This window comes from Nycticebus coucang, chromosome 14 (assembly GCF_027406575.1).
Source record: "Nycticebus coucang isolate mNycCou1 chromosome 14, mNycCou1.pri, whole genome shotgun sequence".
NCBI classification, from domain to species: domain Eukaryota; kingdom Metazoa; phylum Chordata; class Mammalia; order Primates; family Lorisidae; genus Nycticebus; species Nycticebus coucang.
Window position 1 is genome coordinate 21,119,108 of NC_069793.1, and position 17,243 is coordinate 21,136,350.

Sequence of the window (17,243 nt, forward strand, 5' to 3'; positions counted from 1 at the left end):
GTATGAGTCCTCCCTCCTTAAGGGCCAGGAGCTGGATGGGAAGCAAAGACAACACAAGTTCAAGTCCTAGCCTGAGCACCCACTTCACTGTTGGATCCTGGGCAACTCACTCACTGCCCTGTCATCATCTGTGAAAATGAGTTTAGTAATAACACCCTCCCTGCCTATTTTACAGGGTGCTGGAGGGCTTGAGGGGATAAGTACGTGAGAAAGTTCCCACTGCCAACAGCTATAAAGCATAGGGATCATTATGAGAAATGAGGACTCAGATGCCCCAAGAGAGGGCATGACTTGCCCATGGTCACACAGCCAGACAGCAGCAGAGCAGGATTTGAACTGGGTCTCCTGCTAACTAGGCCAGGGCCCCCCCGCTGTGAGATCATGCATCCCAGAAGAGCTCTGCCCCTCAGGCTGACCCTCTTTGCATGAACGGCATGTGGGACAGACCCTGCCTTTCCCACATCCCAGCTCCCTCCTATTCAGGATCCGCTGCCATCCCAGCCCAGGCTCAGCTGCAGAGTGTAGGATTAAAAGTCCAGCTCTGTGACCTTGGGCAAGTTGTTTCAGCTCCCGGACCCTTAGTTTCCTCATCTGTAAAATGGGGGACTGATGACAACCTCTTCCAGGGGAGGCTACAAAGGGCCCAAGGCAGGACCTGGCATATATATTAGATGTTCAACAGACGATGGTTCACTCCTTTCCCTCTGCTGTGCCCGCCAGGCAGAGCCCAGACTTGGCAGAAGAAAGTTTCCAGCTTCCCAGAAAACCTGCCCAGACCTATAACCGGGAACTTAAACTGGCTGGAGAACACTAGACCTTGGAAGAAGATCACATTACTGAATAGATAATAGGAAGATAAGAAGTAGAGCAAGACCTTAGCTCAGAGGAGGTGTGGGGGAACCTGCCCCCACCACAGCCCCTCACTGGGGGCAGGTGCAGTGGTCAGGGAAGTCATCTCTGGTTCCACACCAGACCTGCACAGGAGACGTCACTGTGGAGTGCAAGTGGGGGGTGTGACAGGGCCAGGCTTCCAGTATTAGAGCTCTTGTCAGCTTGCAGGGCATCCTTGGGCATAGCAGATAGCAGGTCACCTGTCAGAGCTGATTCTCCTTTCTGTAAAATGGGGATTGGTGACAATCATTTTGCCCTCCTGCACATGAAGTTCCCAATATATACAAAGCACATATTAGAGATGATACTGGGTGGGGCGATAGGTTGTGGGGAGGAAGGTGGGTTCAGGCCTCACAAGATGAGCCTGTATTAAACAGGGTAAAGTCCCTCCTATCAGCAATATCTGGGGCTGAAACTCACCACAAAGTCCTACCCTGTCCCATCCCAAAGTGTGGTCCTGGGCCAGCAGCTACCGTGTCTCCTGGGAACATGTTAGAAATGCACATTCTCAGGCTGCACACCAGACCAACAGAATCAGAAGCCCTGGGGTGGGGCCCTGCGATCTGGGCTTTAAGAAACCCTCCAAGTGTCAGTTGAAGAACCGCTTGCACAATCCACCTCCAGTTCCATAGAAACTTCCCCCCACCAGCTCATGTTCCCTCTCCCTGGTTTCCAGAAGGCTGTTGGGGAAGAAGGAGTCACTGTGGAGCAAGGTCATTAAATAGTAAAGAGAGCCCATGACTAGTTAATGACACTGTAGGCTCCCAGAGAGGAGAGGGGAAGGGGGTCGAAAGTCAGACTGTAATTGAAGAGAAAAACCTCCCCCACATCTGTCTGTCTCTGTCCATTCCCATTTATGTCTTTTATGGACACACGCCCTAAAAACCTGCTCCCTTCCTTCTGAGGATTTGCCAAATAGCACATGGGAAAGATAGCACTCTTCCCCTGCAGTGGGGCTAGAGCTAAATTGGGGGCCAGGTTATGGTGGGAGATTCTGGTCCTCACACCTTGAGTTTAAAACCTACCAAACTGGAAAGCCACTTCTAGGAATTCACTCTTGGAGCTTATTTGACTTGAACACAAAATATGTACATGGACAAAGTGATCACCATAGCAACGTGGATACTAACGAAAAATTCAAGGGGCCTAAATATGTGATAGCAGGGGAACGCCTAACTAGGTCACAGTAGATTCACGGGGTGCAATACTGCGAGCTGACAAACGCACTGGGGAAGAGCATTCAATCACACAGAGAAACCCTCCCTGTGCAATGTGAAGCCAAAAGTGGCAGCACAGGGAGTGGTTCATACGGTATAATCCCAATCTTGTAAGTGTGCGCTTATGTTTTAAAGGCCAAAACACCAAACTGTTCAATGTGGTTATCTCTGAGTAGTTATTTCCTCTTGCACATCTGTTCCTTACCCTCCAATTTTTTCCACAGAAATTCTTTCTTTCAATGATCAGAAAGCTTAATGGGATTTTTTGGTGGCCACTTGGTTTGGATGGAGATGCAGCTTTTTAAAAATATCTCTTTCCTATGTCGGAATTGCTGGCCTGGGGTTCCCTACTATAAAATTGGGTCCCTCCGGGCACTGTCTACATTCTACATGGTCTCAATGTAGCATGATCAGGATCAAAAAGCAGAAGCTGAGGTAGTGTGGGCTTGATCAAATTCTAGGCCACATTTTCTAAGAGTCAGTTCTATCCAGAGATGAAAGATCATGAGCTCTCCAAGCCTTGATGTGTGTAAGAAAAGGCTGAATGTTGTCCACTGGGTCAGACTGGGTAGGTAGGTTGATTCAATGAAGTATAGAATTGGTCACGACACTAAAATCCTGGGACTCTAGACACAAGTTCCCAACTTTTGCCTTATCTCTATGTCATGTATACCCAGGTCTAGGCTGGGCTCTGAGAGTCTGATTGGAGACCAAGATCACAGAAGCCTAATGCCCCTGCTGACCCCAGAGGTCCAAGCAGCCTTGGGAAGCTCCCTTACTCTAGGTCAAGGACCTCAGCCTTCAAAGAGGACAACTCCCTGTCATTTCCTCCAAAGGAGTGGCAGAAGCAGCCTCCGTTCATCATCACCTCATCAGCCTCGGGCTTTTATTGAGGGTACACTCTTCTCTGGCCTGCCACTAAGCATTTTACCAGCATTATCTCATCTAATCCTCACAAAACCCAAGGCTCTGAGAGGTTGAGAAACTTGCCCAGGGGTGAGCAAACACTGTAGGGCAGAGCCGGCCAAAACTTAGGTCTGGCCAATATCCATGCCTGAGGGGCCAGAAGAACCGCCAAGCTGCAGACACAACCCCAGTGGTTCCCTGCTCGCAACCTGCAGGAATCCCCAGAGACTGTTGATATGCACAAAGTTTGAAAACCATGGCACCATGCTATCCTGTCTCCTGGCAGAAGAGAAGCCTGCTGCTTGACCCTACCAGGAGATGGTGAGAGACAGAGAGAAAGGGGTTGAAGGCTTCTGAATACATATTAAAGGCCTTGTGCTAGAGTAGATGACACATCCTCCCTGCCCCACTCTACCACTGTGTGTTCAGAGAGGCCAGGGGCCAGGGAGGTGAATTGCCTATATGACCAAAGGTGATCAAAGGCCCAGACCTCCACTTCCTGTATGATCTCAGACACATCACTCCTCCCTCACAAGTTTCTACTTCCTCTATATACCTGACATCTCATAGGTCCCATTGCAACAGCACTATAATATTCCATCTCCTAAGACAGTGAGTGGGAGCTGATTTTCCAATGGTAGCTGTGTAGTTATTAATTGTTATTATTATCAGCAACAAGTTAACATTTACTGAGTGCTTACTGCATACCAGGTATCATTAGAAAGGCCTGGGGGTACGTGTGTATGAGCAGGAACACATATTCCCCTCTCCATTTATTTCTCTGTCCATGGACCTCTACTGGGGAAACACCTCAGGCCTCACTCCGCCCCTCTTCTATACTCTACACCCGGCAGTCTGGAGTGGCTTCTCTGATTGGTTCGTCTTGGAGACACACAGGGCGTGCTGGACTGAACCCCGCCCCCTTGCCGTGCTATGTCACCTGCAGGCAGCTTTCCACCTGAACTGCTTTCCGTTCCTGCCACCCGGACCTGCTTGCCGGGAGGTTGGCTCCTGCCCAGCACTGCCTGTGGCCAGACTGATAAACGCTGTCAGTTACAGGGTAGACAGTTGGCAAACCCTGTGAGTCCTGGATCTAAAGCCACATTCCCTGGTCAGCTTCCTTTTGGAGCTCCATCTTCTATGTGGGCAGTTCATTTAATCCTCAAGGCAGCCTCTGCCTTGAGTATTATTATCCCTATTTTACAGATGAGGAAACTGAGGCTCAGAAAGTTTATTAAGCAGATTGAGCTCAACTACTACTGGAAAGCTTTCTAACCACCACCTCGCATGTAGGGTGTGTCTACCACATGGAAAGCCGGATTACACTCTCATCCATATCTGACTCTTGTCTACCAGGGTGTGAGGCTTGGGTCCAAAGACACTCCCTTCAAGTCTTTTGAAGCTTGATATTCACTTCAAACCAACACTACACCCCACCTTTGAAAAAAATGTGAAAAAATACGATGTATTCACAACAAAAACCTCAATGTGATCTCAAGTTCGCGTAATACATTTTATTTAAATACGTATGGTAAGTTTTTTATAGCTTAGATGAGTGTGTTCTTTTTTTCTTGAGCATAAATATAATACAGGCTCACTGCCAATGATTCAGAAAATAGGAAAAAGTTAAGAGATAATAAAGGTCTGTAATCTAATCCATATAATTATATATTGCAACATGTATATTTATATATATTCATCTACATTTTGGCTTTGTTGAGTAGAGTCCTCTGGGAGCTAGTCAGTGTCTGCAACTGCTGGGATCTGTCCAGCTCCTTCCTCAAGCTGTCTCCAGGTAGGATGGGCTAGGCCCCCAGGAGTCCGTTCACTGAATAAAACCCTGCAACTGCCCACCATGGCATCACATGTACCTCACTTACAAAAGCCAAGCATAGCAAGTGCAGGATAATAGTTACAGTTTTGTAGCCCAAGAAGGCCTGTAGCTTGCGAAAAACCACATGATAAAGGATGAGCTGGGAGCAAAGTCCAGGTCCCCTGAAACCCATAATCAAGCTATTCCTCAGGCAATCCTGTCTCCCAAAGACTTATATCCTGCATCTTATTAAGAAAACTACCCAAACCAGCAGACATATACATAGCACTTACTATGAGCCAAGCCCTATCTTAAATACTTTCTAAATATCCTAAATGTTCTCAAACAACCCTATGAGGTAAGTACTATAATGGTCTCCATTTAACAGACGCTGAAACTGATGCACAGAGGAGTTAAGACACTTGCACAAAGTCACACTCAGCTGGTAAGTAGCAGAAGTACGGTTATCCTCAGGCAGTTTGGTTCCAGAGTCTGTGGCCTTGCTTGGGGTTTCTTCTCTACTTCCCTGGGCATAGCCCAGCTGGGACTCCAGGAAAGTCAAGGGTGGAGCCCAAAGAAAGGGCAGAAGCCTCCACTGCAGGGCAAGATGTTAGAGGGGCAAGCACTGCCCACCAAGAGGTCTGCATGGATGATGTTCGAGATGGATTTTCTGACCAGTACCATCCCCTTCCCCAGTGCCCAGAGGGTTGTGGCACCTTCCACAAATAACTGCTGACTTGAATGTCACTTGACTGGCTTAGAGTTCACTGAAGGCCAGAGGGGACCCTTACTGGGCTGGAGGAAATACAGTTGTTCCTCTCCCAGGACAGTAAAGGTCAGACCTCACAAGGGAAGTGGAAGCTCCAACTAAAGTGACCCCAAGCCACGCAGCCCATTTCCATCTCCCTGGATCCAGATTCCAGGAGTGGGGCGGACAGGCCCACAGGGGGCCTGGCTCCACCTTTGCCAAGGAGTCACCGATATCTGGCACCTAGTGGGGTCCTGCTGCCCTTCCCCCTGGGAGAATCACTTAGTCATTCAGCCATCATTTCCCTAGGGCCTATTGTGTGCCAAGCCATTTACCAGGAATCAAAGACACAAAGAGAGAGGGGCGGCACTTGCCCAGCAGGGTTCATGGAAACAGTTTGTACACTACAAAACAGCAAGACCAAAAAGCAAGGTGCTGGCTTGGAGTAGACAAGCACAGGGGAGAGGGCTAGAGGGGAGAGGGAAGATTAGGGGCCTGGGAAAAGTCATTCAGCCCTTCCCTTCAGAAAGCCTAGAGTCACAGTGAAGAAAGCCCACCAACCTCCAGAAGAGCCAGGGAGCACCACGTGGCCAGAAATGACGAGCGTATTGGGGCATGCACACATTGTTGGAGAGGCACAGCAGGCCTGTACAGAAGGCAGGTGCTCTGGGAATGTCCCTAGGAGCCGGAAAAGTAGCCTGGCACAGGCCTTGAAAGACCAGCCAAAGAAGACAATGATGGCTCTCAGTTATTGTGCTGGGTATAAAAGTGCTAAGTGTTTCACGTGTACTGTTTTTGGTTTCTCCTCATGCCACCCCATGAAGCAGTTACCATTATTATCCCCATTTAGATTCCAAAACTGAGGCTCATAGCTAGGAATTGGCAGGGCCAGGATTCCAACACTAAGGCCCAGTGCTTCACGGTCATGCTGTACCCTCCTTAATCTCGGAGTAGGCAGAACGTAGGTGAAGGTGCTGCAGGAGGGGAACAAGGGAAGAAGAGCAGGTAGGTGGGGCCAAGTACTATCTGAAAAGCTTGCCGAGCTCCCTTGTGTTGAGGCTGTGTTGTGCGTGTGTGTGCACTTGCACACTTGGTATACACTCACACACATGCCCTACTTGGTAAAGGTCCCAGAACCTCTTGAGAGTTTCCCATTAGCAAATTAGGGAAGGAAATCCCGAGAAGGAATGTGTCTAAAATCACATAGCACATGAACAGCAGAGTTGGAACAAACCCCAAGGACCAAAATGCAGGCATCAGCTGCCTCTTCATGTCAGCACAGAGTGAATCAGCTGCTATTAGGAAAAGCATGGTGGAGGAGGATCCCTGGGGTGAGTCAGGAACACGCCGACCCTGAGAGGCAGCAACTGGGGCTGTTACTGAGCTCAGGGTTTGTGGTTGGCTCCTACTTCACAGGGCAGCGCCAGGAGCAAGAGGAGGGGAACAGCACCTCCCACACCACTGGACCATGTTTACCTCTGGGCTTTCCTCCAAGCCTCTCGGCTCCATGCTTATAGGAGGGGAAGCTGTGGGCAGGGCAGTTCCTGCTGAGATTAAACCCCTGCTCCACACCCCTGTCCTGCTGCACAGAGGGGCTCAGGCCAAGCAACCCTGGCTCTTCCCTCCCCTTCCATCTCACACAGAACCAACTCCTGTCCGTTTGATGCTCTTGGTTAAATCATAACCGCCCCTCTCTGAGCTTCCCATGGGGCGGAGGAAGTGGGTTATAACGGTTTGGAGCAGGGGGCCAAGTTAAAATGGGGGGTGCCAGCTGGCCCCAGATATTCCAAATCTGAAGGAACACTCAGGGCTTCAGTCTGCTCAGCCGTGTGCCAGGAGGAACTATCTAGTCCTCGGGGGAACAGGGCTTAGGTCCCCAGAGTGAAGGGGGATGCCAGTGGGGGCTTCCAGGTCTCAAGAGAGAAGGGGCTTCCCCACATAGCAGAAGCTTCAGTGGAACCCACAGGAACCAGAATGCCACCCCCCTCATTGTGGGAAACTTGTGCCCTGACTGGCCGCCTACCACCAGAGACAGCACATGGCTAACCTCTCACCCCTATCCTCCCTGGGCTGAGCAGGGAGGCACTTCTTTCTAACCACCCTACTCCCAAACCTACCGGCTGGCTCAGACTCCTGCCACTGGGCACAGATACACCACCCCGCCCCTTCGTGGGTGGCTCCTCTCTACCCTCTGTAGAGCTCATCACCTTCCCCAGTGCCTCCCTTACCTAATATAGCCACCTTCCTGAGCCCCTACTCTGTACCATGTACCAGGGGCTAGACAGGATAAAGGAAGGAAAAGCAGGCTGGAATATCCCCTCCCATCCCTCCCATGATGCCTTTGCTATCTCCATGGCTGGCGCCCCTTCTTTCATTCCCAGTGGCAGACATCCCCCAAACTGTCTAGACTCTTTCTTCCCTGTCATCACAGCCACTGGTTCGTTATCACTGCTGATCCTCCCCCCAGCACATCTGGCACAGACGGCCTTTTCTCAAGTGTGGCTCTGTTGGATCACTTCCCTGCTTAAAGACCTTCAGGGGTTCCCACTTTCTAGAAATCAAATCCAAACTTCTCACCTTGGCATTCAAGGTCCTCCGTGAGTTGATCACACCTCTACTCCCACTGCACATTGCTGCAGTCCCAGTCCCAGCCGGATGCCTCAACCCAACGGTTTCTCAAGTCTCCCTAAGCAGGCTGTCCTTTCTGCCTTTGCCTAGGCATTTTCCTCTGCCCAAGATACCATATTCAAACTAGCTGCCATGACCCTCCAATCGGTTAGGCCCTCAAGACTGCTCTAATCCTTTCCTCATTTATCTTCTTTCAGAGTCACTAGTATCCTTGCCTAAGCCTCTTCGCAGAAGGAAAGGAACCTGAGGGTTCAGGCCTTGTATGGCCACTCGTCATTCATCATGTGGGGCATGGGTGGTGCTGGGGAGGGCTTTCCATGAAGGCTTACTGGATAGGCATTGTTGGAGTGAACATCTCCTCCTCCTCACCGCAGGCACCACCTACCCGGCCCTCTCCCTCCACACTATACCAAATTCTAATCTTATGGCCACTCAGAAAGTCTGTGGCACTATGCTGATGTAAGCCAAACAAGGACTTGGGAATTCAAACAGAAAGTCCTGCTTAAGTCTCATCAGTTGGAGGAATCCTCCTTATATCTCCCCTTCTATGGTTTCTCAAGTGTCTCCTCTCTTCTGAACACTTCCCCTACACACACACACAGAGTCTCCTTCACATACTCCGCAGCCTCCAATCAAACTGTCCCATACTATTTTCTGGCTAGTTCCACTTATCTGTTCCCCTCCCCCTAAAGCTGCAGAGAGCCAACATGCAGCACCCTCAGTGCTCTTTGGTGCCTGACCCTGCTCAAACAAACAACAGGTACCCACACTGCCCATCACCCTTGACCCAAGCCAAGCATGCAATGGTATAGCTGGGTTCCAGCCACCAGGGCAGCACAGACCCATCCGTCCCAGAGCCCTGGGTGGGAATGATCCTCTCCCAGCAGGGACATGGTGGGCCTGGGGGAGCCCTCATTTTTACAACTCAGGATATGGGCAGAGCCAGGTCTGGCACTTCACCTCTGTATCCTTTAGCTCTGTCTGGTATATGGTAGGTGCTCAGTAAACAGCTTTTGGCTTTATTTAATTGAACACTCATAATCTCATGCAATATTACAAAAAACTCAGCCACTCTCAGTCCCAAGTGACACACTGCCCAAACCTCAAAAGTGATGTTTCTGGCAGGTGGCAATTTCTGGCCCTCACACGGTTAGAGAGCTGCAGCCAGCCCCAGCTCTCCATCCCCTACCCACCAAATGGTCTTATTCCCTTGCCAGGAAGCCAGCCCCATCACCTGCTGTTCCACATCAGGGCAGCTGTCACACAGTGAAACCTTGCTGGGTCCCCAGCACTTGCAAGCACCATATACGCATTATTCTATTTAGTGCTTGCTACTATTGTTGGATAATGTCATTACCCCCATTTTACAGATAAGGAAACCGAAGTTTGGAAGGGCAGTAGAACCTAAGTCATTTTGGTCCCAAAGCCCCAAGTCTTTGACCACTGCACTAGCCTGCACATCTACTGGGGTGCCCAGCACAGGACACCACAGCCACCAGGGACAGAACCCTCCAGCCCACAAAACTGACCCTGGGTATGCCATAAGAGACCTTTGTGCCCAAGGCTTGACCCTGGGCCCAAGGTTTGGTGTTGTCCCTTCTTTTCCCCCTTCACCAGGATAAGAACTATGCCCCAATTCCCACCCCTTCACCCCAGGCTTTCAGGCCACCTCACCTGGAAAAGCCCACTGAGTTTCCAACTTGATCTCTTAGAGGCCTTGACTCAGTTGAGCTATCAGAATTAGAGAGAGGTGGGGATCAAGGGAGAGCAGAAACTTCCCTGCTTTGAGCTCCCCTTCCTGAAGACTTGAGGGCTCGAGCCCCATCTGAGAAACCAGTGTGACCTTTAAAGATACTCGTTTCTCTCAGTTCCATTCTGCAAGGAGAGGAGTTAGGCAGCATGAACACCTGTGGCTGAACTGCAGCCCTCTGTCACCTGCCAGGCCTCACCCTCCCCGCCTTTAGTCAGAAAGGGCCATGGTTGCTTGGAGTTCACCTGACTCAACTTCCTCCTCCTGGAATCGGGGAGGCTCTGCCCAGGTGAGGGTACGGACCGGACCGGGGTCACACAGCTAGTGCATGAGGGAGCCGCAGAACTGGGGGTTCAGGACTCAGGGGCTAATGTTCCTTCTCCTCACCAGCTGCCCCGACCTGTCACTCATTGTGTCCGAGAAAGCTGGCAGCGCCAGCTGTGGAAGTGGGGGCAAAAACCAACTTTCTTTCTGGTAGTCCTGTGGGCTTCCCCCGAGCCCCGACCCCCGGCCCCTCTTCTTACCAGTTGGCTCTGTTTTCGCTCCGCTCTGCAAACGCTGAGCCTCCCTCTCGCTCCCCAGTCAGAGTCAACTGCGCAGCGCTCAGCTCGGTCACTCCACCGTCCCCCTCCCGGACGCCGTCGGGGAACGCAGCGGCCACGGCCAGGCCCCGCCCCTCCAGAGGACACGCCCCCTCGGCTGTCCAGTCCCACCCTCCGGCCCACCCCCATCCTTCTGGGAGGGCACTTGGAGCCCTGCCAGACGAGCCCCGCCCACGAAGGCCTCCGGCTCAGCCCGGCCAGCCCCGCCTCCAGACCCTACGGGAGGTGAGACCCCGCTCCACCACCCCCGGCCCGCTGCCCCTCCGTCCTGTAGCCTGGCCAGCCTGCTTCCTTGTCGCATAAGGATGAGGCCGGCCCTGCACCCTCCTCCTCGGCACTGCACTCCGCGCCCCTCTCGCCCGCCTCAAGCCCTGCCTGCTCACAGCCCTACCTAACGGTCCCGCCCCTCTTCAGCATTTTTCGCACTTCGCAGTCTCCTCCTAGGCCCGCCCATCTCCCTGTCGTCTTCACTTTCTCCTCTGAGCTTACCCCGGCCCCTGGCTCGCCTGGAGTGAGGCCACGCCCCTTCCCCGCCTAGGTCTGGTCCCAGCACCTCCCCAATCCCGTATTGCCCTGCCAACCCCAACTCTGGGCCGGTAGCCCTGGGGCCCCACGCTGGTATTCCAGAGCGGGTGTATCCGGGTGCAAGCGGAGAACAGCGTGGGAGCGGATTGCGTTCCAAGTCGGGGCCTCTATCAGGAGGCAACCGAGACCTATCCACTTTTTGGAAATACAACAGCTACCATTGATTGAACCCTTGCCAGGGACCAGGCTCTATGTCAAGCCCTGTAAAAAGTCCTGGCCCTTGAATTCCCACAGCTCACAGGGTACTCATGTTGTTCCCATTTTGCTGATTTGCAATTTAAGACTTAGGCAGTTCAGATCGCAGGCCCTGACGCTCATGGGGAAGGCAGTGGTGAACAGGACCCAGCCCCAGGTCCTTAGTCACAGGCTTGATGCAGCTTGTCTGGCTTGGCCCCTGCAGAAGTAGCTAGCCAGCTGTTGGGGTAGTGCCCAGCGAGCTGCCTGAGGTGAGGGAGGAGGTGGTAGGAAGTCCTGCACCCTTAAAGCTGGGTGGCTCACGCCTGTAATCCTAGCACTCTGGGAGGCCGAGGCCTGTGGATTGCTTGAGCTCACAAGTTCCAGACCAGCCTGAGCAAAAGCAAGACCCCATTTCTACTAAAAATAAAAAAACTGAGGCAAGAGAATCTCTTGAGCCCAAGTTGAAGGTTGCTGTGAGCTATGACACTACAGCACTCTACCCAGGGCAAAAGCCTGAGACTCTGTCTCAAAAAAAAAAGCTGGCTTTCTCCCTGAAGAAGTGGTCCAGAATTAAGGAGGGCTGCCAAAGATCTCTAGATGGCTGTGGGGCTCCACTCTGTATCCCAGCCCTCTTTTTCCCAGACATTAGGGACCAGCCTCCGGCAGGGTACCTAGTTAATGACCAGGGCCATTCACCTGTGCAGCTGACAAAACGCTTCCATTCCCATTATCTCATTGGGATCTCACAACAGCACCATTGTGGGGAGAGTATGATTATGCCTGTTTTGCATGGGTGGAGTAGGGTAATGAGCTGGATTCCAGCCCAAAACAAAGCATGTCCTTAGACTGGCAGCAAACGTCATCTGGGAACTTGTTAGGAATGTGTATTTTTGAGGCTCTATCTCAGACCTACTGAATAGGAAACTGTGGGGCAATTCATTTTAATAAGGCCTTCTTTCTAAATCACACTCAAGTTTGAACCACTGTGGAACAAACTGTAAGAGGTTAGAATGGTCTGAGAATCACACAGACCTAGGGCAAGGCCAGGTACTTAACCTCTCTAGGACAAGTCCTTAAATAGTAAATAATAACAACAGCAATAATGATAATAGCAGTCTTGAGGATGGCTGTTGAAGATGCAATATGATAATATTCATGAAGGATTTGGCCCACTGCTGGGATGCTGTGCATGCCCATGGGTGTTCACATGCCCAAGTTCTTTTTCCAGTAAAATATATCCTTCACAGAATCTCCACACCAAGTCAGAAGAGTGGGGCTGGGGAATCTTTTAAACATAGCAGTGTGCCATTTGGTTGAGCTTTCCACAGAGGGACACCATGCATACTGCAAGAGGTCAAGGTTCTAATAAAATCCCAAATGATATGGATGCTGGTCCAGGGACCACACTTTGAGAAGCACTGTGCTATTCTGTCTCGAGCTGGGTTCCAGCTCCTTACACTACCCAACACATACAAAATGGGCATAAAATACCCTCGACTTCCATCCTGCTTCATACCCCCTTCTCTGAAAGCTGGGGTTGTTTGTGATGGTTATTGGCAATTGGCAATTGGCTAACAGCTGGGTCCTGTCAGCCCTCCCTCTCCACAATGCATTAGTCCCATCAGTAATGGAGACATTCCCTTGCATTAGTCCCATGGTGTGGGATATGGCAGAGATTCCAGAAGCAGCCTACCACCCTCCATGTGGCCACAGCTGCCTCCATCTCCACTCCAGATTAGAGATGGAGGCAGCTGTGGGCCACATGGAGGGTAGGCTGCTTCTGGAATCTCTGCCATACTCCCACACCATCCTCCAAGCCCCATTGAATAGGATCTCCTTGCAGGTACTCATAGCCTGAGCACTGGACCTGTTGTGCAGACCCACCCCAACACGGCACCCCAAGTTCAGAGTGCAAGTCTTAAACCACATACCTTTTACCTAAACATTTAACTGACTGGAAAATGAAATATATAAATCTTACCTTGACAAATATTCTTTCCTTCTCTCCCTTCCTTCCTTCCTTCCTTCTTTCTTTCTTTTGAGACAGAGTTTCACTATGTCACCCCGGTAGAGTGCCATGGCATCACAGCTCACAGCAACCTCCAACCTTTGGGCTTGATTCTTTGGCCTCAGCCTTCCAAGTAGCTGGGGCTACAGGCACATGCCACAACACCCAGCTATACATATATATATAGTAGGACTTTGGCATGTGAACGCCCAGCCCACATGCCCAGACTCTGTCCACACCCCATGCCCGTAGCCTCATCTTGGTCACCCCTCTGTGGGTGCATACATCAGTGCAGGATGCACCCTCACAAGGATGGACCTGGGTGGGAGGATTTGTAAGCCTTAAAGTGGGCTCAAGCTGGTTAGGCAAAGGTTTCCAGGTTCTTAGATACCTGAAGCATGATCAAGGTGGGCTGTGGGGTCTGGGTGGACACAGGTGCCTTCTTGACTGGGCCTGTGGTGGCACTGCCATTTGGCCTCGTCCTCCCAGCACCTAGTGTAGCCCCTGGAAGCATAATGGGTGGCTGTGGAGAAGATGTGCACTGGAGTCTATTTCAGTCCATTTTCTGTTGCTGTAAGAGAATTCCACAGGTTGGGTGTCTTAGTCCATTTTGCGTTACTATAACGTGGTATCTGAAACCAGGTAATTTGTGAAGAATAAGGAAAAGAGATTTATTTGCTTAGTGGTTCTGCAGGCTGTGTGAGAAGCATGGGACTGACATCTGTTTTTCAGAGAGTCTCCAGTCAAGGAAGAAGAAGAGGGAGCAGGTGTGTCGCGGAGTGAAAAAAGGAGCAAGAGAGGGAGGAGCTACCAGTCACTTTCAAACAACCTGCTGTCATGTGAACTAATAGAGAAAGAACTCATTACCACCTGGAAGGCACTGCACCATTCACGAAGGATCCGCCCCCAGGAAACACCTCCCACACGGCCCCACCTCCAACATTGGAGATGAAATTTCAACATGAGATTTGGAGCTGACAAATATTTAAAGTACATCACTGGGTAGTTTTTAAAGAAAAGAATTTTATTTTTTACAGTTCTGGAACTTGAGAAGTCCAAGGTCAAGGGGATACATCCGGTGAGGGCCTTCTTACTGTCTAATAATATAGCAGAGAACATCACATGATGAGCTAGTGATACTGTGTCAGCTCAGGTCTTTCTTCCTCTGGTAAGCCACCAAGTCCCATCATCAGGACCCCACCCTGATGACCTCATCTAATCCTAATTACCTCCCAAAGGCCCTGTCTCCAAATATCATCAACATATGAATTTGGGGATTAAGTTCCCAACACGTGACATTTGGGGGACACAGACTATAGCAGAGTCACTCACTGAAATATCCCACTGGGTTGGGTCACCCAGATCTGTCTTCATCCCCTCTTTTCTAGCAGAAGTAAGGCTTTCCATGACTCACCCTGGGCATTTTGCCAGGCAGAGAGTGAACCAGTGATTTTCAACAAGTGTGCTGTGCTACACCGACATACCATAAAAAAATTTAAAAATCATCGACAAAATTATTTTTGAAAGTTCAAAGTGCAGTAGGTATATTCTTTTTCTGTTTTTTTTGCTCTTTTTTTTTTTTTTTTGATCGACCTAATTTAATTCTGCATATGTGCTGCGGAAGTTTAACTGGAGATTCAAGTATGCCATGAGACAAAAAACATTGAAAACACTGGAGTAGAGAGATGCTTCTAGCAAAAGACTCTACCTTTTGAAATTCTTTAGTCCATTTCCAAGGTGAGGCTAGGAGTTCTGGAGGTGGGGAAGGGGGTGAGAAGAACCAGAAAGCCTTGAGAGAAGATATCAAATGGCCAAGTTGGAGGTCGGGGAGGTATTAGTTGTGCAAGACCTCCAAGGGGTATGACCATAGGGCTCGTAGCCTCTCAGAAGATTCTCCTATCCCAAAAGTGGCACAAGGAGATCCCAAGGCCCTTGTTGGCAAGAACATGGGGGTCAGTTTCTTGTCGGTACCTGGGCCTACGTAAGGCACCAAGACTTTTGCACAATTCTGGTGGAAGGAAGAACGGAAGGAGGGAAATTGAGTGGGGGTATCTGTTTCTTATTGTTATGTAACCATCCCACTTGTTTTTTAGTCCATAAATCTGCAATATGGGGTGGGCACAGCAATGAAGGCTTATTTCTGCTCTGTGCAGCACCAGCCACTCAGAGGATCCATTTTCAAGACGGTGTGCTCATAGGACTAGCAAGTCACATACCAGGTATCAGCTGGGAGCTCAGCCAGACCTGTGAACCAAAGGCCTCTGTTATTCTCTATGAGGCCATCCCACAAGTTGCTTGGACTGCCTCACAACTGGGTTGTTGGGTTTTAAGAACAAAGATGGCTTCAGAAGTGCAAGTGTATTTTGTGGCCCAGCATCAGAAGTCATAGAGCATCATTTCCTTTGCATTTTATCAGTGGGGACAGCCACGAAGGCTCACCTGATGTAAGAGGAGGATGTATAGACTCTCTGTCTTGATGAAGGGGTGGCAAAGTTCTAGAAGAGCTTGTGGGACAGGAAGTATCCTTCCAGCTATCTTAGGAAAATGCAATCTGCCCCAAGTAGGCCCTCAGAATAACTGGTATAGAATTCTTCTGATGGGAGCTGACCTAATTAAATCGATTTGAAAGAAAAGGTATACAATATGTCTTGTACAAGCATTTGTTCACAAATTAATAACTCCAACAATGGACAATTAGTTTTGACTGCTTGAATTAAGATCTACTTTCTTCAAGAATTCTCAGAATAAAGGCAGCAACTTCTTCCCCTCAATCTGCACTGTTTCCTTAAAATCATTAACTTAAGTAGCATCTGCTTAATCCTAAGAGCAACAACTCAACGAGGTGCGTACTGCAGTAGAGCCCCCATAGTTGACCACCTCCATACACTGACCACCTCCTTAAGTTGACCTAATTTTCATAAACTGGACATGCACCACAGGTACATATCAATACAGTAGGCCTAGTTCCTTATGTTGACCACCTCCCTACGCTGACCAGTTTGTTGCAGTCCCTTGGGTGGCTGTCTTACAGAGGTTCTATTGTATTTTGATGTGGCAATGGATGCTAAGTAAATTGCCTAAGGTCATACAACTGATAAGTGATGGAGGAAAGAAAAGTCACAGTTTGTAGCTAACCCAATTTTTAGTTATAGAAATTGAGCCCTAAGGAAAAGGCCCACGTTGAACAGTACCCAAGTACCCAGATTCTGAGCACCCATCATTGAACCACATGGTCTACCTCAAAGGCTCAATATAGGTCAAAGAGCTTCCCCAAGACCTTGAAGGGCCCCAGCTTTCTGCCTGAGTGACAGAGAGCTCTGGCCCCTGAGAGCTGAGCTCCGGTGAACACTGGGCATAACTCCGGACCATGCTCCATCCCCTTGCAGAATGTCAGGCTGGGAAGTGATTAATAACAGTTTCTCAAACTCTCTATTTTTATTTCTTTATTTCTCTATTTCTAAGCACAGTAAGGTCTGCATTTAAATGGGCTCAGCAGGCCACCGACCTTCATTTTCTTCTCCAAAGCATTTAATGGTGATCTGAACTCCAAGCTTCGTATAGCTGGTTTGTAGTTGGAGCAAGGGCCCAAGTTCCCACTGAGAAACTAGGCCATGGATTTGTTCCTGTCACAGTCATTTAACAAAAATCTGTTAGGCCCTTGCCTGGATCCCACCCTTCCCCCTACTACATCTGAAGGTCCAGGGCTTAATCCCACCCAGCCCTGTGGTCAGGGGAGTTTTGGCACAATGGGAACCTTACACTACAGCATTGCCATAGCAACAACAACAGCAATCATGCTGGCCGTCATTTTAAAATTAACCTGTTACCCTGGCCAGGCATTTTAAAAACTACTAATTTAAGTTTATTTAACTAATTGATAACTAGCATTTGTGTAGTCCTTCACATGCTATGAAGTTT

The 17,243-nt window shown here is 49.9% G+C and overlaps 1 protein-coding gene across 6 annotated transcripts in view; it reads right to left on the bottom strand.

Annotated features, from left to right (window-relative positions):
• CD82 (CD82 molecule) overlaps positions 1 to 10,633 on the bottom strand; it is a 48,139-nt gene extending 37,506 nt beyond the window's left edge. For 2 of the 6 annotated variants that reach the window (XM_053561299.1, XM_053561296.1), the window contains exons 1-2: positions 10,199 to 10,397; positions 9,878 to 10,078 (exon numbers count right to left, since the gene is read on the bottom strand). The gene's annotated coding sequence lies outside the window, so the exon portion shown is untranslated. Of the gene's footprint in view, positions 1 to 9,877; positions 10,079 to 10,198; positions 10,398 to 10,477 lie in introns of those variants that run through there. The other 4 variants (XM_053561297.1, XM_053561294.1, XM_053561295.1 and 1 more) reach the window with 4 other exon arrangements.
• Between the last annotated feature and the right edge of the window lie 6,610 nt (positions 10,634 to 17,243).